This window comes from Poecilia reticulata, chromosome 16 (genome assembly GCF_904066995.2).
Source record: "Poecilia reticulata chromosome 16, P_reticulata-male-v2, whole genome shotgun sequence".
NCBI classification, from domain to species: domain Eukaryota; kingdom Metazoa; phylum Chordata; class Actinopteri; order Cyprinodontiformes; family Poeciliidae; genus Poecilia; species Poecilia reticulata.
The window spans coordinates 29,358,525-29,375,956 of NC_088845.1; the positions used below are offsets into that span (position 1 = coordinate 29,358,525).

Consider the following 17,432-nt stretch of genomic DNA (forward strand, 5'->3'; position numbering starts at 1 on the left):
AGTCGCGCTTTCAGTGGTGTTTTGAGTGAGCGGTGAGAATGATGTATATTTGTGAACAAAACATTATGCAGCGTTTACATCTCAACACGCTGCCCAGCGTTTGGCCCTGTCTTCCCTGTAAAGTTTAGGTCTGTGTTCGCGGTTGGTCGGTGCGTTAGTGGTTAACGACCCAGCGATGACCTCATCGTGCTGGTTTAACCCGGTGAGGAGCTTTCGCGCTCTCCTAGCAGTCACGCATCACGCTGATTTTATATTACTTTCTTATTATTACTAGTATTATTTTTCCGGTTACACTAAGCACCAAACCGTATTAAATGCTTTGTCCACTTAGTCAGACAGAGTTAATGCGCGCGGCCACCGGACATCTGAAAAACTCGTCCAGAAACTCGATCAACCAAAATAGTTTGTGTCCCCTTGTTAAAAATTCAACAGACACAAAATGAAAGAGCTACTAAAGCCACATTAGCAGGATTTAATTAAATCTCCCATTTGTTGCGCATCTCTGCGCAGTGCAGAGGATTACCACATCATGCAGGGCCGGTCCAAGTCTGTATGAGGCCTGGAGCAGAATCTGACTTGGGGGCCCCTTTTGTTGCTAAATACATCAGCACCTCTAACAGCTTCTGTGTTAGATTTAGTGAAATCTAGGACAGGGGGAGTATTTTAACTGGCAAACCTAAAAAGCAATAAACTATAACTGCATTTTACTAATTTGTATTTGTGAACAAACGGAGCTGAAACTCAGATTAAACTCACAGCATCAGATTGTAGCTATGCACAAACCAATCTGACTATGAATATTGTTCTTTGAACTTCTACAAAGTAAAATTGCCAGCTCCTTAAAATCTTACATATAAATGTTAAATAATTTAAAGTCTTTTAATTTATATATGCTAAAACCATTACGTCAAATTTAGCAGAAATGATAATATCAATGAACAAATGCTACATTTATACTAGAGATGTGCCGATCAGGTTTTTTCCTGCCAATACGATCACCCATGAGGGCCGATCACCGATACCGATCACATAATTATTTATTTATTTATTTATTTTATAAACACTACCGGTTAAAGGAAAAAATAATGCAAAAAGTCAAAATAAAACCTCTCAACATTGCCAAAAGATTCAAGTATAAAACTTAACATTTAAAGGCAAATACAGGTTCCATTACAATAAACAATCCAGAGTTACTGAATGAAAACTTCCTGATAGCATGGTGGCTAGCTGATTACTGCTAGCTCTGAGTGGCTGTTTCTGACTGAGCGGAGTAATTATGCAGAACAGGGAGGAGATCGATTATTTTTTCAGTGATTATCTGTCTCATGTTAGGACAGCAACAGTTTTAATACGTATGTAAAATAAATTTTTTTAGGTTAGATGCTGCAGCTTTAAACAGGTTCGGTGTGAGAGTCACTACCAGGTGGAGCAGAAGCGGCCCTCGGTCTGTGAAATATTACTACCTGTAGCGTAGCAGCGGTTCAACAGCGAGAACAGAACCAGCGTCTTACATTGCAGCTCGAAGACTTAAATAATTTTGCGGGTTATTTGTTTAGCTTTCTGACCGTCATGCTAATCTGGGTGAGTGTTTGTAGCTGTGCGCTGCTTTACCTGCTATCTGATCCTCCATATGTCTATTTTACTGCAGTGAGCCTCGATGTAGCCAAACTCTGTCAAGTATGGCATTGTTTTTATGTCGTATTAGCTTCATTGTGTTGATGCATTTTGACATGCTTCAATTTTCCGCCGCAACACGCAAACTTCCCCATTCACTCGGTGTGTTATAGTTCCACATCGCTTAGGATTTGTTGCTGCGTGTTTGTGCAGTGTGAAGGAAAGAGGAGACCAGCTGCACAGGCAGGCTGCGAAATGAGATGGAGGTAATCGGTATCGGCAACAAGAGCCAATGATCGCCGATCACCGATCATACACTTTTTCACAAAAATCGGCCCGATTATGATCGGAAACCGATTGATCGGCACACCTCTAATTTATACATCTGTGTTCTATGTTAAAATATTAGCATTTATGGGGTCCCTGAAGCTCTGGGGGGGCTGATGGAGCCGCTGACTTAATTTGGGTTTAACCGAAGTTAACATAATAGATATTCATTTTAATTGTATTTTTTGATTAGTTGTTTTTAAGACTAGTTGTGGGTTTATATAGCAGTTCACTGACGATGTTTTCCCATAACATATAATTACCCAGTGATATTTTTACTTTTATTGTCTACTTAACATCTTTTAATACAAACGCACGGCGGACCGCCTCGGCGCCCCGACCACCGGGCTTAGCAAGTTTTCTGGGGGAAACCCTGATATGTATATATGTATATGTGTATATCCATCCATCCATTTTCTTCCGCTTATCCGGGGTCGGGTCGCGGGGGCAGCAGCTTCAGAAGGGAGGCCCAGACTTCCCTCTCCCCAGCCACTTCTTCCAGCTCCTCCGGGGGAATCCCAAGGCGCTCCCAGGCCAGCCGAGAGACGTAATCCCTCCAGCGTGTCCTGGGTCTTCCCCGAGGCCTCCTCCCGGTGGGACGTGCCCGGAACACCTCACCAGGGAGGCGTCCAGGAGGCATCCTGACCAGATGCCCGAGCCACCTCAACTGGCTCCTCTCGACGTGGAGGAGCAGCGGCTCTACTCTGAGTCCCTCCCGGATGACCGAGCTTCTCACACCTATCTCTAAGGGAGAGCCCAGCCACCCTGCGGAGGAAACCCATTTCGGCCGCTTGTACCCGTGATCTCGTTCTTTCGGTCATGACCCAAAGCTCATGACCATAGATGAGGGTAGGAACGTAGATCGACCGGTAAATCGAGAGCTTCGCTTTTTGGCTCAGCTCTCTCTTCACCACGACGGACCGGTACAGCGCCCGCTTCACAGTAGACGCTGCCCCAATCCGCCTGTCGATCTCCCGTTCCCTTCTTCCCTCATTCGTGAACAAGATCCCCAGATACTTAAACTCCTCCACTTGAGGCAGGACAACCCCCCTGACCCGGAGAAGGCACTCTACCCTTTTCCGGCTCAAGACCATGGCCTCGGATTTGGAGGCACTGAGCCTCATCCCGGCCGCTTCACACTCGGCTGCGAACCGCTCCAGTGAGAGCTGCAGATCACGTTCCGATGAAGCCAACAGGACCACATCATCCGCAAAAAGCAGAGATGCGATCCTAAGGCCACCAAAACGGATCCCCTCAACACCTCGGCTGCGCCTAGAAATTCTGTCCATAAAAGTAATGAACAGAATCGGTGACAAAGGGCAGCCTTGGCGGAGTCCAACTCTCACCGGAAACAAGCCCGACTTACTGCCGGCAATGCGGACCAGACTCTGACACCGGTCATACAGGGACCTGACAGCCCGTATCAAAGGGCCAGGTACCCCATACTCCCGGAGTACCCCCCACAGGGCCCCCCGAGGGACACGGTCGAACGCCTTCTCCAAGTCCACAAAACACATGTAGACTGGTTGGGCGAACTCCCATGCACCCTCCAGGACCCCGCTGAGGGTGTAGAGCTGGTCCAGTGTTCCACGACCAGGACGAAAACCACACTGCTCTTCCTGAATCCGAGGTTCGACTATCCGACGGACCCTCCTCTCCAGGACCCCTGAATAGACCTTACCAGGGAGGCTTAAGAGTGTGATCCCCCTGTAATTGGAGCACACCCTCCGGTCCCCCTTTTTAAACAGGGGGACCACCACCCCAGTCTGCCAGTCCAGGGGAACTGCCCCCGATGTCCATGCGATATTGCAGAGTCGCGTTAGCCAACACAACCCCGCAACATCCAGAGCCTTAAGGAACTCCGGGCGGATCTCATCCACCCCCGGGGCCCTGCCACCGAGGAGCTTTTTGACCACCTCGGCGACCTCGTCCCCAGAGATTGGAGAGCCCAGCCCAGAGTCCCCATGCTCAGCTTCCTCAACAGAAGGCATGTTGGTGGGATTGAGGAGGTCTTCGAAGTATTCCGCCCACCGGCCCACAACGTCCCGAGTTGAGGTCAGCAGCGCACCATCCCCACTATAAACAGTGTTGGTGCTGTGTGTATATATACATATATATAGTTTATTTATTTTATAATACTCCACACTGATTTGAAATCATTGTGTATATGTATGTATGTAAATTAGAGATGTGCCGATCAGGTTTTTTCCTGCCGATACCGATCACCCATGAGGGCCGATCACTGATACCGATCACATAATTATTATTATTATTTTTTTTATCATAAACACTACCGGTTACATTATGTGGAAAAAGGAACCATGAATTCACCTTAATTTAGACAAAAACTTGTTTTTAATAACTTTTTCCAAGAAGAAAACTAAACAAAACAGGCATTCTGCAAATTGTGCTACTGTCAGTAATACTATCTTTAACAGACAGACTGAAAACATATGAAGTCTCTGAAGATATGTATATAATGTGTATATATGTATATAGTTTATTCTATAATACTCCACATATTGAACTCTTGTAGGAAATAATCTGAATGTGCAGCCTTATAGATTAATCTGTTGTTGCACCAGAGGAGCGTTTGACCTCTGAGGTATTCTTCAGTAGTGTTGAACTTTGATAAGTAATAATTGTTCCCTCGGTCTGCAGCACGGTTTCTTTTCCTGCTGGTTTTTTTTGCTTCTCGTAGCTTTTTCAGCCCAGATCCACGTGATTTCAACATTCGCCGTTCGTGTTGCACATGAAACGCCCTCTGAAGCACCCAACTGTCTGTGTCTGCGCTAATTAATGTTTACTAAACTTGAAAGCCAGTATAGGCTACACTGGGAACCATAATTACAAATGCGCCTTCAACGGCAATTTGTTTCTTGGGTGACTGAGAACATTAAAAGTCCGACTTGAAACGAGGCTACAAAAGCTAACAAACACATGTATTTCCACTATTCGAGCGCATTTTGATCCCTCAAGACATGCTATCAGTGACGAGTCCCCCTGATCGGAGAAGAAACCGTGCAACGCAGTCAAACCAGCAATTAGTGCAAATTAGCCGACATTTTCAAAAAAGAAAAAAAAAAGTCTTTGCTCTGAAAATGGCTGCTTTGTAGTTCAAAAAAAATATATTTCCATTTTGGCCTTAGAGTGGGAGGGTTTCCAGCAAATGCTTAAATCCTAAAAATAAGTACTGCAATCTTCTGGCACAGACACACTGTAATGCTTAAAAACAATTTAGCAACTGTCATCGCTGTAATTACAGTAACTAATTACCATCCTCAGCAAACAAATAGCTTAACATAATACGCAGACCCAATCAATTTGAAGAAATGCAAATTCTGAAAGTAAAAAAGAAAAAAAAAGGACAATTTGGCAAACCTGAAAGAATTACGGGGGAAATAATACACTTTGTTTTATCCGCACATAATTCCCAGGGAATATCATATCATAAATATTTGCATTCAGTTCTTATCAGGACATTTGCATTTGCCTCTTATCAGCCGGCAAGCCAGGCACTGGCAGATAGGGAGGGCTGCCTCCACGCCGTACACACATTTCTAATGAGTCACGTCGCAGGCTGATATCATATTTTGGCTAGAACTTTATCACCAAAACGAGGAGGTCATTTTCTCCTGGAGTTGGCTCATCTTGGAACTGTCTTTTGAGTTTTTTTTCCTCTCCCTTCTTCTGATGTGATTCAGCTGAGATTCTTTTTTTTTTTTTTTTTTTTTTTTAAAGCCCACAAAAAGGATTATTTCCTCTCCTCCCCCAACCGAAACGGGGCCCCGTATCAGTGGCACGTATGCTTGCAATGATTATCATTCTGTCATAAAATATTTCAGTTTTATCAGAGTATTATTTTATTTGCCACAGCATCCCTTCGGAACAGAGGCTCTGGGGGAAGGGGGGAGAAGGAGAAGAAGAGGGAGAGAGGAGGAGAAGAAGAAAAAAATAAAGAAAAGAGCTCATCTGCATGAACAGCAGTGGATGACAGGCGGGAGGCTCCGAACCGCCATCTCATTTTTTTTTTTTTTTTTTAGGTGAGACGTGTGCAACAGTTTCCGGCGTGGGGAGGAAGAAAAATTTTTTTTAAAGTAATTGTTTGATAACATTTTCAAAATGGTATTCCACAATAACAATTTCATGGTGAATTGCAGAGTATAATTATAAATCAGCCTTTTTTCCCCCCTCTCCCCTCCTTTGGACAGCTGAGGAACACTGGGGGTCAAGTAAAGTATCCTAGTCAAATTCTCCTCTCATTAGCGCAATCGTTTCTCTCTGCTAATTATTTCCTCCCTGTCTCACCCGCGCTGCCTCTTTCCTTTCCACTGGAATATTTCACAGCCACATACAGTACAGGACTGTGTAACCATTTAACGTAATTTTCCTTAAAAAGGAAAATGTTGCAAAAATCCCCCGATTTTTAAAAAAAAATTTTTTTTACCCCCATTATTTACAGCTCGATCGGACAAAATGCTAAATATTCTTTTAATGTAATGTAATCATACAAATTAAGAAAATAAAAATGCATGTTGGTGTACGATTGGTTTTTCTCTTTTTTTATATTTACTTATTTTTTATTTTGAATGTAATTGGGCAGGTGAAGTTTTGTATGCAGTTAAAAGGAACGGCTTGTTTTCCTACCCACAGTGACGAAGGACGGGAAAGGCAGAGAGAAATAATTGGGAAAATTCAAAGACAGGACCAATCATTAAAATGTGCTTCGAGGAAGGAGCGTGACAAAAAAAAAGATAATAGTCAGAATAAACAAAAAAATTAGAATTTCTGCTATTTCTGCATGGAAATGTCATAAATAATAATAACAGAGGAAACGGTTTTGGTCCAGCCTTCATTGTGGCGTGACGCCTCCTACAGCTGGGAGCAGCTGGATCACCTAAAGGATTCTCCTTAAAGCTTATCTTAGGCTTTGTTTAGACAGAGGAGGGAAGACATTCCACAAGGCCCAACTCTGATGGACTATCAGGGAAAAAAGCCCACATTCATACAACCAGCAGCTGCTCTTTTCCAAGCAGCACCTCAAAATCTTCACAGACTTATTTTTTTAAGAACTATCTGGATTTACAGCTGCATGATATTAGAAAAGAAGTAGTTTTTTTTTCTTACCCTGCGATATACATTGCAGTATGAAAAACTACAAGAATTTTCAGAGTTTTTCAGTTTGTATTTGAGAATTATTCCTGGGCTGTGTGTGTGTGTGTGTGTGTGTGTGTGTGTGTGTGTGTGTATATATATATGTGTGTATATATATATATGTATATATATATATTGCGATGGGGATATCGTTTGCCATATCTACCCATGTTGTTCTTTCCTCTCCTTCTCATCTGAGCTTCCATCACTCTGTGAATTTTAGCATTTTGTTGAATGTCATCAGTGTCGGGTGTGAGACTCTGTCCACCCAGCTGCTTATCGTCACCTTCCAAAAATAATGGCAGAAGTCTTTTTTTTTTTTTTGCCAAAATACGAGCAGTCAAACTCATTTCTTTAGTACCATGACCAGACTTTAGGCCTCTTGGCACGTCAACAAAGAAGTGGTTGTCATTGTCAATGACAGATTCACAACTTGTGAGATTTCATCCAAAGTGCCTCTAATTGCTAAACTCATGTTTGAACATGGCAGCTCTGTGCTCTTCTGAAGCATGAATAGCTTTGGGTCACATTGAGTACCAGTTTAGCTAGCGTCTGACCCTAGCTGGGACCAAAAAATTTGAGCTGTGCTTCAATTTTTTTTTTTTTTATAAGCTTGTTAGGAAGGTGATACCACATGGTACAACAGTTGAATAACAACAAATAACAGGAAAGTTATAGGAATGCCTTTGCTACAGAATTGAGAATATATGTGGCGGCTTTATCTGCATTAGTTACTGTATGCCCGACACCTTGATAAGGTCAGGATCGTATATTACGCCATACCTTGGTCGTTCCGTTGATGTGTTGTATGAAACCTTGGATCGGGGTCAGACTCGGCAGATTTATGACTCTGAAGCACTCCTGGGCAATTCTCAGACTGTTTCTGTAGAAAATAATTGTGTTGAAATGCGTTAGCATTCGAAGTAGAAAATTATTTGAAATTATTTTATTTTGATTACAGACAGACTGATGATCAGTGGCAGTTAAAAGGTCTTTGTTGTTCATTCAGACAGTTTTTCTAGGATTCAGTGATGATACAGATTTTATTGGATTTCAAAAACAGGAATTACATGAGTGAACTTGGTCAAGGTTTAGGTCTTCCCGAAGCTTATCGTAAGCTTTCTTTACGTTATAAAATCACTTTGATGTACATTTGTGTCATGTTGGAGCACCAGATTTATCCAGATGTTAGCCAAATGGCTCAGTCTTTCTCATTTCACTATGAAACATCCCTTCATAAGTATTCAGATTATTCATATGGGTAGTTACATTTTGTAGTCAAGCTAGGTCATGCTTATGTTGAAGTAGGGGCTTCGTCATTGGTCAGCACCTCCTTAATGTGTGGTGACGTAAAACTTGTTTTATTGTAGAAAATAGGAGGCGTCATTGACTTGAGCCTTGTTGGTTTTTGGGTTGCTCTTTAACATCCAAACTAATTTCATTTTATCTAACTGTTTATTAAAACTTTGGATCAAATGGATGTTTCAACAGGACAATGATTCCTGCTTTTAGAATGTATGTAATAAAGAGAGAGTATGGTAATCACTTGCAGACTATTCTCATAAATTAGCCTTGATCCTCTAATGCCAAGTGATGCATATTCGACACATACTGGGTATAGTTTTGGAAATAGTTTGCCACCATGTAGCAGCTGGAGTTATGTCCACATAACTTTAATGCCTAATTTCTCCAATTAGAATTGAATTTGCTGAATTCACATGAATAATCTCAAATAATTATTTTAAATGAATTCCAGTTTTCAGGGTTAAACTTCTAGAACATTTCCAGTACCAATCCTATTGAAAGTTTATGGATTATGCGCCACATTAGGAAGTCAAGGAATTAAAATGCGCTTTATTTCTGATAAGAAGAGTTGTCAAATATGTGGACAAAATTATACCAGAAGCTTGTTAATGCCTACAAAATAAAGTCTTGGGTTTTTATCATTTAAAAATGTGTAGATTTATTTCAGTAATTGGTAGATTAATTCAACACAGCCTGATGTTAACAAGCTTTTATTTCCTTAATTATCATGATTTTCTGCTTACAGCTAATGAAAGCGCCATATTTAAGAATAGAATATTACATCAGAACAAACAAATATAAATGACTATTTTGAAACTTGAAAAAATGAATAAAGTCAAGCCTGATCAAAAAAAATAGTTTAAAAGTGTCATGTCCAAAAATGTATATAAAATTCATGCTCACAATGAGTCAAACATTTGAACAGCGCTCTCTACTGGTCGTACTTTTATAAGCTTAACTAATGTTCCAAACTCTTATTCGTGTGTATTAAGCAGACTAGAACACATCTTTTTCTCCTTCTCCTTCTCCTTTAAACTGATATCCTGGACTTTATGCCGGTTTTTTCGGTTCCTAACGGGACCAATTCCCTTTAACGAGCGCGTAGAAAACGCTCCATCTCGAACCGTACCGTCTCCCGTTTCACATCGGTCATCTTTTCAGCAAGACATGCGGACAGTCAGAAGTGCTATGCTTTGGTAATGCAAGGCCAGCCTCCACTATGACAGAGCCATCAGTGCTCTCTGTAACCCTTTTACTCAGATGTCGCCCACACACACACGGAGTGAAATTGACTGTTTGGCGCTGGGGAAATAGCATATGATGGAAGACAAGGACGCTGCTGGGTGGAGTCAGGCTGATTAAGTGATTGGGACCATTCTGGTACTGAAAGGCTTTCTTCAATCCTGCAGATACCATCATCCTTGGGCTTTATCTTTGCTCTTGAACTTATTTTAAACACCCCCCTGCCTCCCCCTACCCCAACTCACCACCACCCTCTGCTCTCTCTTCATTACATACTGTCCTCTCGTTTTGGTATCCAGTTTCGTTGCTGCAGATTCATCTCAGACATCCCTCCTTTCTGTCACGTTGTTTATTTTGAGGCAGAGGTTTTGAAGATTAGCGGTAGCTGCACATTCTCTTAAAAACTGCTGTTATGAAGGCTTGATTCAAGAAGCCAGACATGGCCTGTGCGATGTGTAGGGAAGGGACTAAATGTTTGTTTATGATGAAAATAAACTAATTAGGCCGTCTAATAAAAGAAACGGCAAAATAAAACACCTAGATGATTAATAAAAATAAAAAAAAACATTTGCTGTGCCCTTTATTCCCTATTTCCACTGTTAATAAACTGACTATACTTTACCGTTGACAGCAGATTAAGTGCATATTTAGCACAACAGTATAAAGAGTAGCTGGTTTTGATTAGTTGGATGAGATTCCATGTTCTTGAACCGATGTAAAGTTGACCCAATAGAACAAGCTTTGACCTCGCTTCTACTATATACAACACCTGTCTTATATTAGGTTCCTTAACAACGAGACTTCAGTCATGTTTGAGTTTTCATCCATCAAAATGTCTCGCACCTCAGTGTTAATTAGCCATTTGTTAACATCCATAAAAAAAACAGATACTTAGTTATACCACTGAGTTTATCCACGAGTCTTATGCTAAACAGTAAGACTAATCTAGCTTGTATCTACTTCTAAATTTTTATCCACGTGTTGTGAGGATTTGATTTTCTGTGCGTTTTAGTTCCTGTGTTGTTGCATCTTCCCCTTGATCGCCCCCAGCTGCCCTTTGTTTTCCCTTGACTACCCTCTATGTATTTAAAGTCACCTGTGTCTTTGTTTCACTGTCGGGTCCTAGTCTAAAGGCGTGAGTCGTGTTGTGTGTGACTGTGTCTACCTTCCCAGTGCTACCAGTGTGTGAGTTCCTTGTCTCACCTGTGCTGCCTGGACTTTACTCATACATTAAAACCATCATTTTGCACCTCAGCCCTGGGTCCAGCTGCGTCTGTCCTCACCATCAACCCTCAAAACATGACAGGTACACCTCCTCATCACTGTTTCTCCATCACTTTCTGTTCATTGTTGTTGCTTTTAGCCCCCCCAAAAATATCAAGATTGGATATTTTTAGAAAAATTGTACTTCTGAAATTTAAAAGTGTTATTCTGAAAACATTCCTCTTCTCTTGACTATGGTTCTGATTCCTGTTTTGGGCCTGTTGATTCTTTATTTGCCCCCGGAGGAGCTGGAAGAAGTGGCCGGGGAGAGGGAAGTCTGGGCCTCCCTACTGAAGCTGCTGCCCCCGCGACCCGACCACGGATAAGCGGCAGAAAATGGATAGATGGATTCTTTTTTTGAACTAGATAAACAGGATTGTATTTAAAATAGGGCATCAGAAAAAAATAGACCTGTGATCATAGTCAGGTAACCACGGCTATCTTTGGAAACACTGAGCTGGCGTTTTTGTGTGTGTGTGTGTGTGTGTGTGTGTGTGTGTGTGTGTGTGTGTGTGTGTGTGTGTGTGCGTGTGTGGGTGTGTGCGTGTGGGTGTGTGTGTGTGTGTGTGTGTGTGTGTGTGTGTGAAATTACCACTTTATTCCAAAAGATATAGATCTGCTTTATGTGCATTAATTTAGTATTTTAATGATGGCTTACAAAAATGAATATGAAACAGATTAGGCTAACTTCTTCCCACAAAGCCACATCTGCAGAACACAAACATAAATATTTTTGCAACAAGATGAATGTGAACAGTCATGTTTACGAGGTTTATGTCTACAAAATGAAACCCAAGTTTACAGTTTCATTCTGTGTTGAGCTAAAAACAATGAGTTCACCGTAATTTCATCTATTGTTTACAGCTCTGTATTCCGGCTGCCTTCCAAATCCCACCCAAAGTGATCGGGTGTCTCCTTCATCTACATGATATCAACGCTCGTCTGCGCCACAAAAAAAATGTAATTGCATCACTCAACAAGCAGGTTAAGAGATGGGGTTGAAGAAATTAACATTTTTTTTAATAGCGCAGATTTCCCTAGTTGTTTTAATAACCCATCTCAAACCTGTGATCTAATCTACGGGAACAGTGGAAGTAATTAAAGTTGAAATTAATTACTGCATGAGCCTGATATTCTAATAATGGCTTTGAGTTTTGTAGCAGGAAGTTGATATTTTGTCGCTCGTGTTTTATCTCTCTTGGCCGTGCGTGATTCTCTGCTCTTACAGATTATTAATATAGTCAGGAAGGGAGCAGGAAATGGCAGATAAAGGCGGGCAGACTTTCCTTTCCAGCACTCCTCCTGACCACACTGGCCCCTCTTGACAGCTCCGAAGCCCCTCCTCCCCCCACGCTCTTCTTTTAACATTCACTTTATCGTGACAGTATTTAGAGGAGATACGGTGGTAGAAAGCACAGGCCTTATGACTGCTTTTGATAGAAATTATACAATTGTTCATTAGTGGTTAAGATAATGCCCCTCACCCCTTCTGCCCCTACACCACCACCCACCCTCTCTACCCCCCGCCACTCTGTTTTCCCATTGGGATCTCATTTAGGAAGCCCAGCATTCAGCAGTGCATACTGTCGGGGTTACGGATGTGACACACACAGGACCAGCCTCAGACAGTGCAGCAGGAAATGTCAAGTTAAGTGAAGGAAACAGTTCGGCCTGCACACTCTGTTGAGCAGGGTATGTACCTCCCTGTGTGCATGAGGAGGGCTGGGGAGTGTAAGGGGGGGTAACGTGTGAGCTTGTGCTCCCTCTGCCTGAGTCTGTCACTCTTACAGTGGCTATCATGTTTTTAATGGAAAATGGTCAACTAAAATCAAATATTAAGCTTTGATAACCATGGTGGAGGAGCAGTGCCCTCTGAAGTGGAAAAAGCTTTCAGCTTTCTTTACACCGTATCACTTTTCACCAACTCAGGAGCTCCGGGTTGATTCTGAGAGTCGTGTTTGCTCCAATTCACGTCGAGATAATTCAGTCCTCGGACTCCTCCTTTGTTAGATCTCATCAGTTTGTTTTATTCATCCCATCTCGGCGGCTGCTCGCCACGTTCGCAGAGCGCCAACTTATTAATTAAGATTTCATCCCGGTGCCTACTTTCTTTCTTTCTGCGTGTTCTGCTGCTGGCAGAAGCAGCTGTTCATATTTTCAGACATTTACATATTTAAAGGGATAGTTCAACTACTACTGAGCGATAGACCTGATTTCAACGTTAAGGCCACACATAAGACCTCTTTCAGATATGATGAGGCAGTCGCTGGGTTTCCATTACAGACGAGCGCAAAGGTTTTTTGATATTCTGTAAACATTAAAAACACAAAATTTCTATTGAATTAAAAATGCAAATAAAACACATGTGAAACAGTTTGTAGGTTATTAAAAATGGCGGCAACAGACGTAAACACTTAGATGAGATATATTCATATCAACACTTTCCAATCACAAACTCAACTTTTGATAAGCTCTGCATAAAGCCTGCCTCCGCCTTTTGTGTCAGTCTCTTTCCACACTTAACTTCATAATTAAGTAATTCAATAATGCCTCTGAACTCTCAGCATAGTGATGTTTTTCTTTTAAGGAGAGAGTAGCTTCTTTCTAGTTATGAAATATTACAATTGGTTTTGGCTTCTTGACATCCAGTGTCTTTTGCAGTGGAATTTGGATGTACAATAATAATAATAATTAATAAAGACAATCCATATAAAAAACATACTTTTTACAAAAAAGTTTCCAGCAAACTTCAATCAAATTCCAGAAGCTTGGATTATCTTCAGACAGCTAATCCTAAAATTACCAACAAATTTGAGATTATCCACATCTTGGTAAATGCCAATGTAATGTTTCAGTGGTTCGCTCTGATAAAATGGGGACAGTATTGCACATACCCAATCGAAAATATCACACAAAGTATCTTTTTCATCGGTGACATTGTGTTTCGCCTAGGCAAGCCTCATCACAAAGGAACAGGAAAAACTCGCATTAAAAAAAAAAAAAAGTATGGCCAACTGGCCGGCAGTCGCATTGACAAGAAAAGTAGCATCAGAGCAGAACTTTCTTGCCAAAACTGAAGTTGGGTGACAAACACCCTCTTTCCCCCTGTCTCCTGGATCAGCTATAAGACGATTTCAATGACATGCAGAAGATCAACTGTTGGGAGAGTGAGGACTGGGAAGACAGGGGCTTAGAATCGCGGCCGGATCAGAATGAGATGAACATACAATCAGAGGCAGCGCCACACGGGCTTATCTGCCCTTTCACGATGGCTGTCATCATCTGAGAGTTCACTCAGCTTCTCCTCTGCCAAGATGAGAAGGCTTTTTTTCTGGCAGAAAGTTTCCCCCTTTTTTTTTTTTTTTTTGCTTCAGGAGAAACTTCTGGAGGAAACTTGCAGTGCCCGACAAAAAGAACACATGAAAGTCATCAGGAAGAGGATGGGGGAGAGTGGGGACGGCACAGCAAAAATGAGAAGTCAGAAGATGTCAACCTGGGTGAATATAACAGAATCAAATACACGGAGGGCGAGATACCAAGCTGCAGGGCATACAGAATAAGATTAAATAATGCATGGATGTGGGCAGGCATGGCTGTCGAACACACACTGGGCTTGAAATAAAGTTAGCTTCCAATTACAAGCCGCCCCTCTCTCTCTCTCTTTTTCCTGTTCAGCTCGATCTACATTACTGATCTCCTCTAACGCGGAGGCACGCTTTCTGTTCCAAGCCCTCCCGCTGTGATATGCTATGCATGCATACGTAACGCTCCATAATGCACACTCCACCACGTCCCTCCAAAAACACAGTCCCCCCCCACAACCAACCTCCCATGAGTGTCATTTTGATGCGAGCTACTGATGGACTGTCGGCATACTCGGCATATGTTGCATATACTTCATACAAAACCCCCGTTTGGCATCGGTCTTGTCGGGGCTGTGTGGGAGATCCCGTGACATAAAATGGCTCCATTTCAGTGCACATCACTAAACATATCCCATACAAGGCTGTGGCCAGTGTTTATAGCTTACCCCCTGTGAGGTATTGGCATCCAGTAAGCGGCTCTATATCTGAGGCAGCATTGTGGCTGGTGTAGCCGTCTCCCATGTGAGCCTCGCAACGCGAGGTGATTAGAGCGTCTCTGTCAGCGGCTGAGGGGGGGACAGATGGAGCAACAGAGGACTTTCTTGAGAGGCTATGGTAATTAGGAGTGAAAGGAGAGAAAATGGCGGCTTCAGAGCGACCGGGTTCAGGGACGGGCTTTAAACGACGCCTTCCGAGCGGCGCGGGGAGTTGTAGGCCTTTTGGCCAGTCAATGTGGCATTGTTGGGTTCGTGTTAACATGTTTGCGCATGCTGTGATGTTCTCGCTGCAGGATCACTGCTCTGGTGGAAGCGCTGTTCATTGAACGGAGAAGTGGGGATTTCATTTTCAAGCATTAGCAAACATAAACGAACTGCTTATTTTCAGCAACTGTGTCTGAAAATTTGAGTGTTATAGTATCCCGTCTCTGCCACAATGTACAATACGTCACCTTGGTACTAAATAATAATAAACCAATTAAAAGAGAGCATTTTGGAAGTGGCTTTAGCTTCGACAAGTTCCCAATCTTTTAGAACAGACATTGACTTTAATAAGGGGCATAGTTTTAAGCTGACGCAATTCTGAATATTTGTTTATACAAGGAGGGAAGTGGATTGAAGTAATGATGGAAAAAATTATTTAAAAAATACTATAGATGAAGCAGCAAATTTATTTAACTAAGTACAACACACTGACTGCAAAAGTGTGCAAAACTTTGTCAATATTACGCTAATGTGAAAAACATCCACAATTTAGCATTTGCAATGTCTCCATTAAATAAACACAAAATCCTGTGGTTTAATGCTCAATGAAATTTTAACCTGGGAAGACTGAGAACCCCCCCTGTATTCCACAAACATTGTGAAAACATTCCTAAACTCTGAATTGTAATCTGTATTTGTGTCCCTTAAAAACCTAGCTAAAAAGCTTTCAGTGTGTTTTCATGAAAAGAGTAAAGATTTTAGAAAACTAAAAAGAATTCCTGTTCAGAATGAAATTGTTCAAGTTTGGTAAATCCAAGTATTTTTGTGTTTTGAACTGAAACATATCAAATGCCGTTCAAACACAAGAAGTGAAGAATGCTAAGTTTGGTGTTAGCAGCTAACGGTTAGCTGGTTATTGTATTCTCTCTGAGAAGAGAATACAGTAGCTTAGCTCAGTTGTATTTTGTCTGTCACTTTGTCATGGCTTTTTTTTTACTGTCCAATGCCAAAAAAATACTGCACCATAAAAATAGTTTAAAAGTGGTTGAGACATGCTATGTTTTTGTTGCGGTTGCTATAAACATGCCCAAGAAGAAGTTTAAAAAGTACATTTTACTTAATTTAAAGCTCAAAGCTAATGCTAAGTTCAGTGTTATCAGCTAACTCGATCAAAAGAACAAGTCACTTCTAAAACGACTTCCTTTTTGCTTCAAAATAAGAGCCTGGAAACATAGCTTCAGGATGTCGAGCTTATAGCTTTATGTGGCACTACTTCACCAGGTTAAGATCAACTAAATGCTACAGAGAATAAATATTTTTATAATTCTGTGAGGTTGGCCATTCTTGCCTGAGCAGGTTTCAGAAATTTAAATCTAATCTGTTTTATCTCATTACAAAATCATAAAACTTGGAAACATTATTTGGCCCGAACAAAAAGCTGTAAACATTATTTTGGCAACTGCCTGCACATACAGTACACAATGCATAATAAAAATCCAGATCTCTTTGAAGCTTGCAGAACTCGACATTAATTCTTTCTTTTTGACCCTCTTTCTAGTAAATAAAATCCAGCTTCACCTCATCAGTGTTAAAAATTCAAACGCCCCCCCCCCTTTCTCGCCTTTCCACAAAGGGGATGATTTGTCCACACTGTGATTAATTGCTTTGTCAACCATCAATCTCAAACACCATGAAATAGCCACAGGACCTGCAGCCAGCAGGTTGCTGGTGAAACAATGGCAGTAAAGTCCCCAAGGGGCCACATATTAATGAGGCTATAGCCACACATAATAATTCAGCATTAAAATGTAATGCATTCTTTAATTAATTAAGTCTCATTTATAAACACCCCCGCCCCCATTTCTCTCGCTCCTCTTACTTGACCTTACAAGGAAGTATTTAAGGTTTTCTAGTGGTGCTTTAACATATTTACATAGTTAATGTGCCGATGTCCTGAACAGAATTTTTTTTCTCCATCTAATGCAGATTGGGTTGTTTGCATATACCAGATACATTATTAAAATCATTACCATGTATATTTCTTCATAATTACACCTAATAAATCGACAACTCATTTTTTTTCTCCAGACTTAGTTCTTACAGGACAGTCTTTGATTTCTCGATCTTGATCTGATCCTTGTACCTGAATGGACTCAAACAAGTCCAGTTGTCTGCAGTGGATCCAAGGCCTCGACCTCAACCGCTTGCAGGTTCCTAAAATCTGTAAATTCTCATAAAAAAA

General features: G+C 41.5%; 1 long non-coding RNA gene across 2 annotated transcripts in view; it reads right to left on the reverse strand.

Moving 5' to 3' along the window:
* LOC103478211 (uncharacterized) overlaps positions 1-16,001 on the reverse strand; it is a 48,600-nt gene extending 32,599 nt beyond the window's left edge. The window contains exons 1-2 of one of the 2 annotated variants that reach the window (XR_535757.3): positions 14,936-16,001; positions 7,879-7,978 (exon numbers count right to left, since the gene is read on the reverse strand). This is a non-coding gene — a long non-coding RNA (uncharacterized LOC103478211). The remainder of the gene's footprint in view (positions 1-7,878; positions 7,979-14,935) is intronic. The other variant, XR_535756.3, reaches the window with a different exon arrangement.
* Between the last annotated feature and the right edge of the window lie 1,431 nt (positions 16,002-17,432).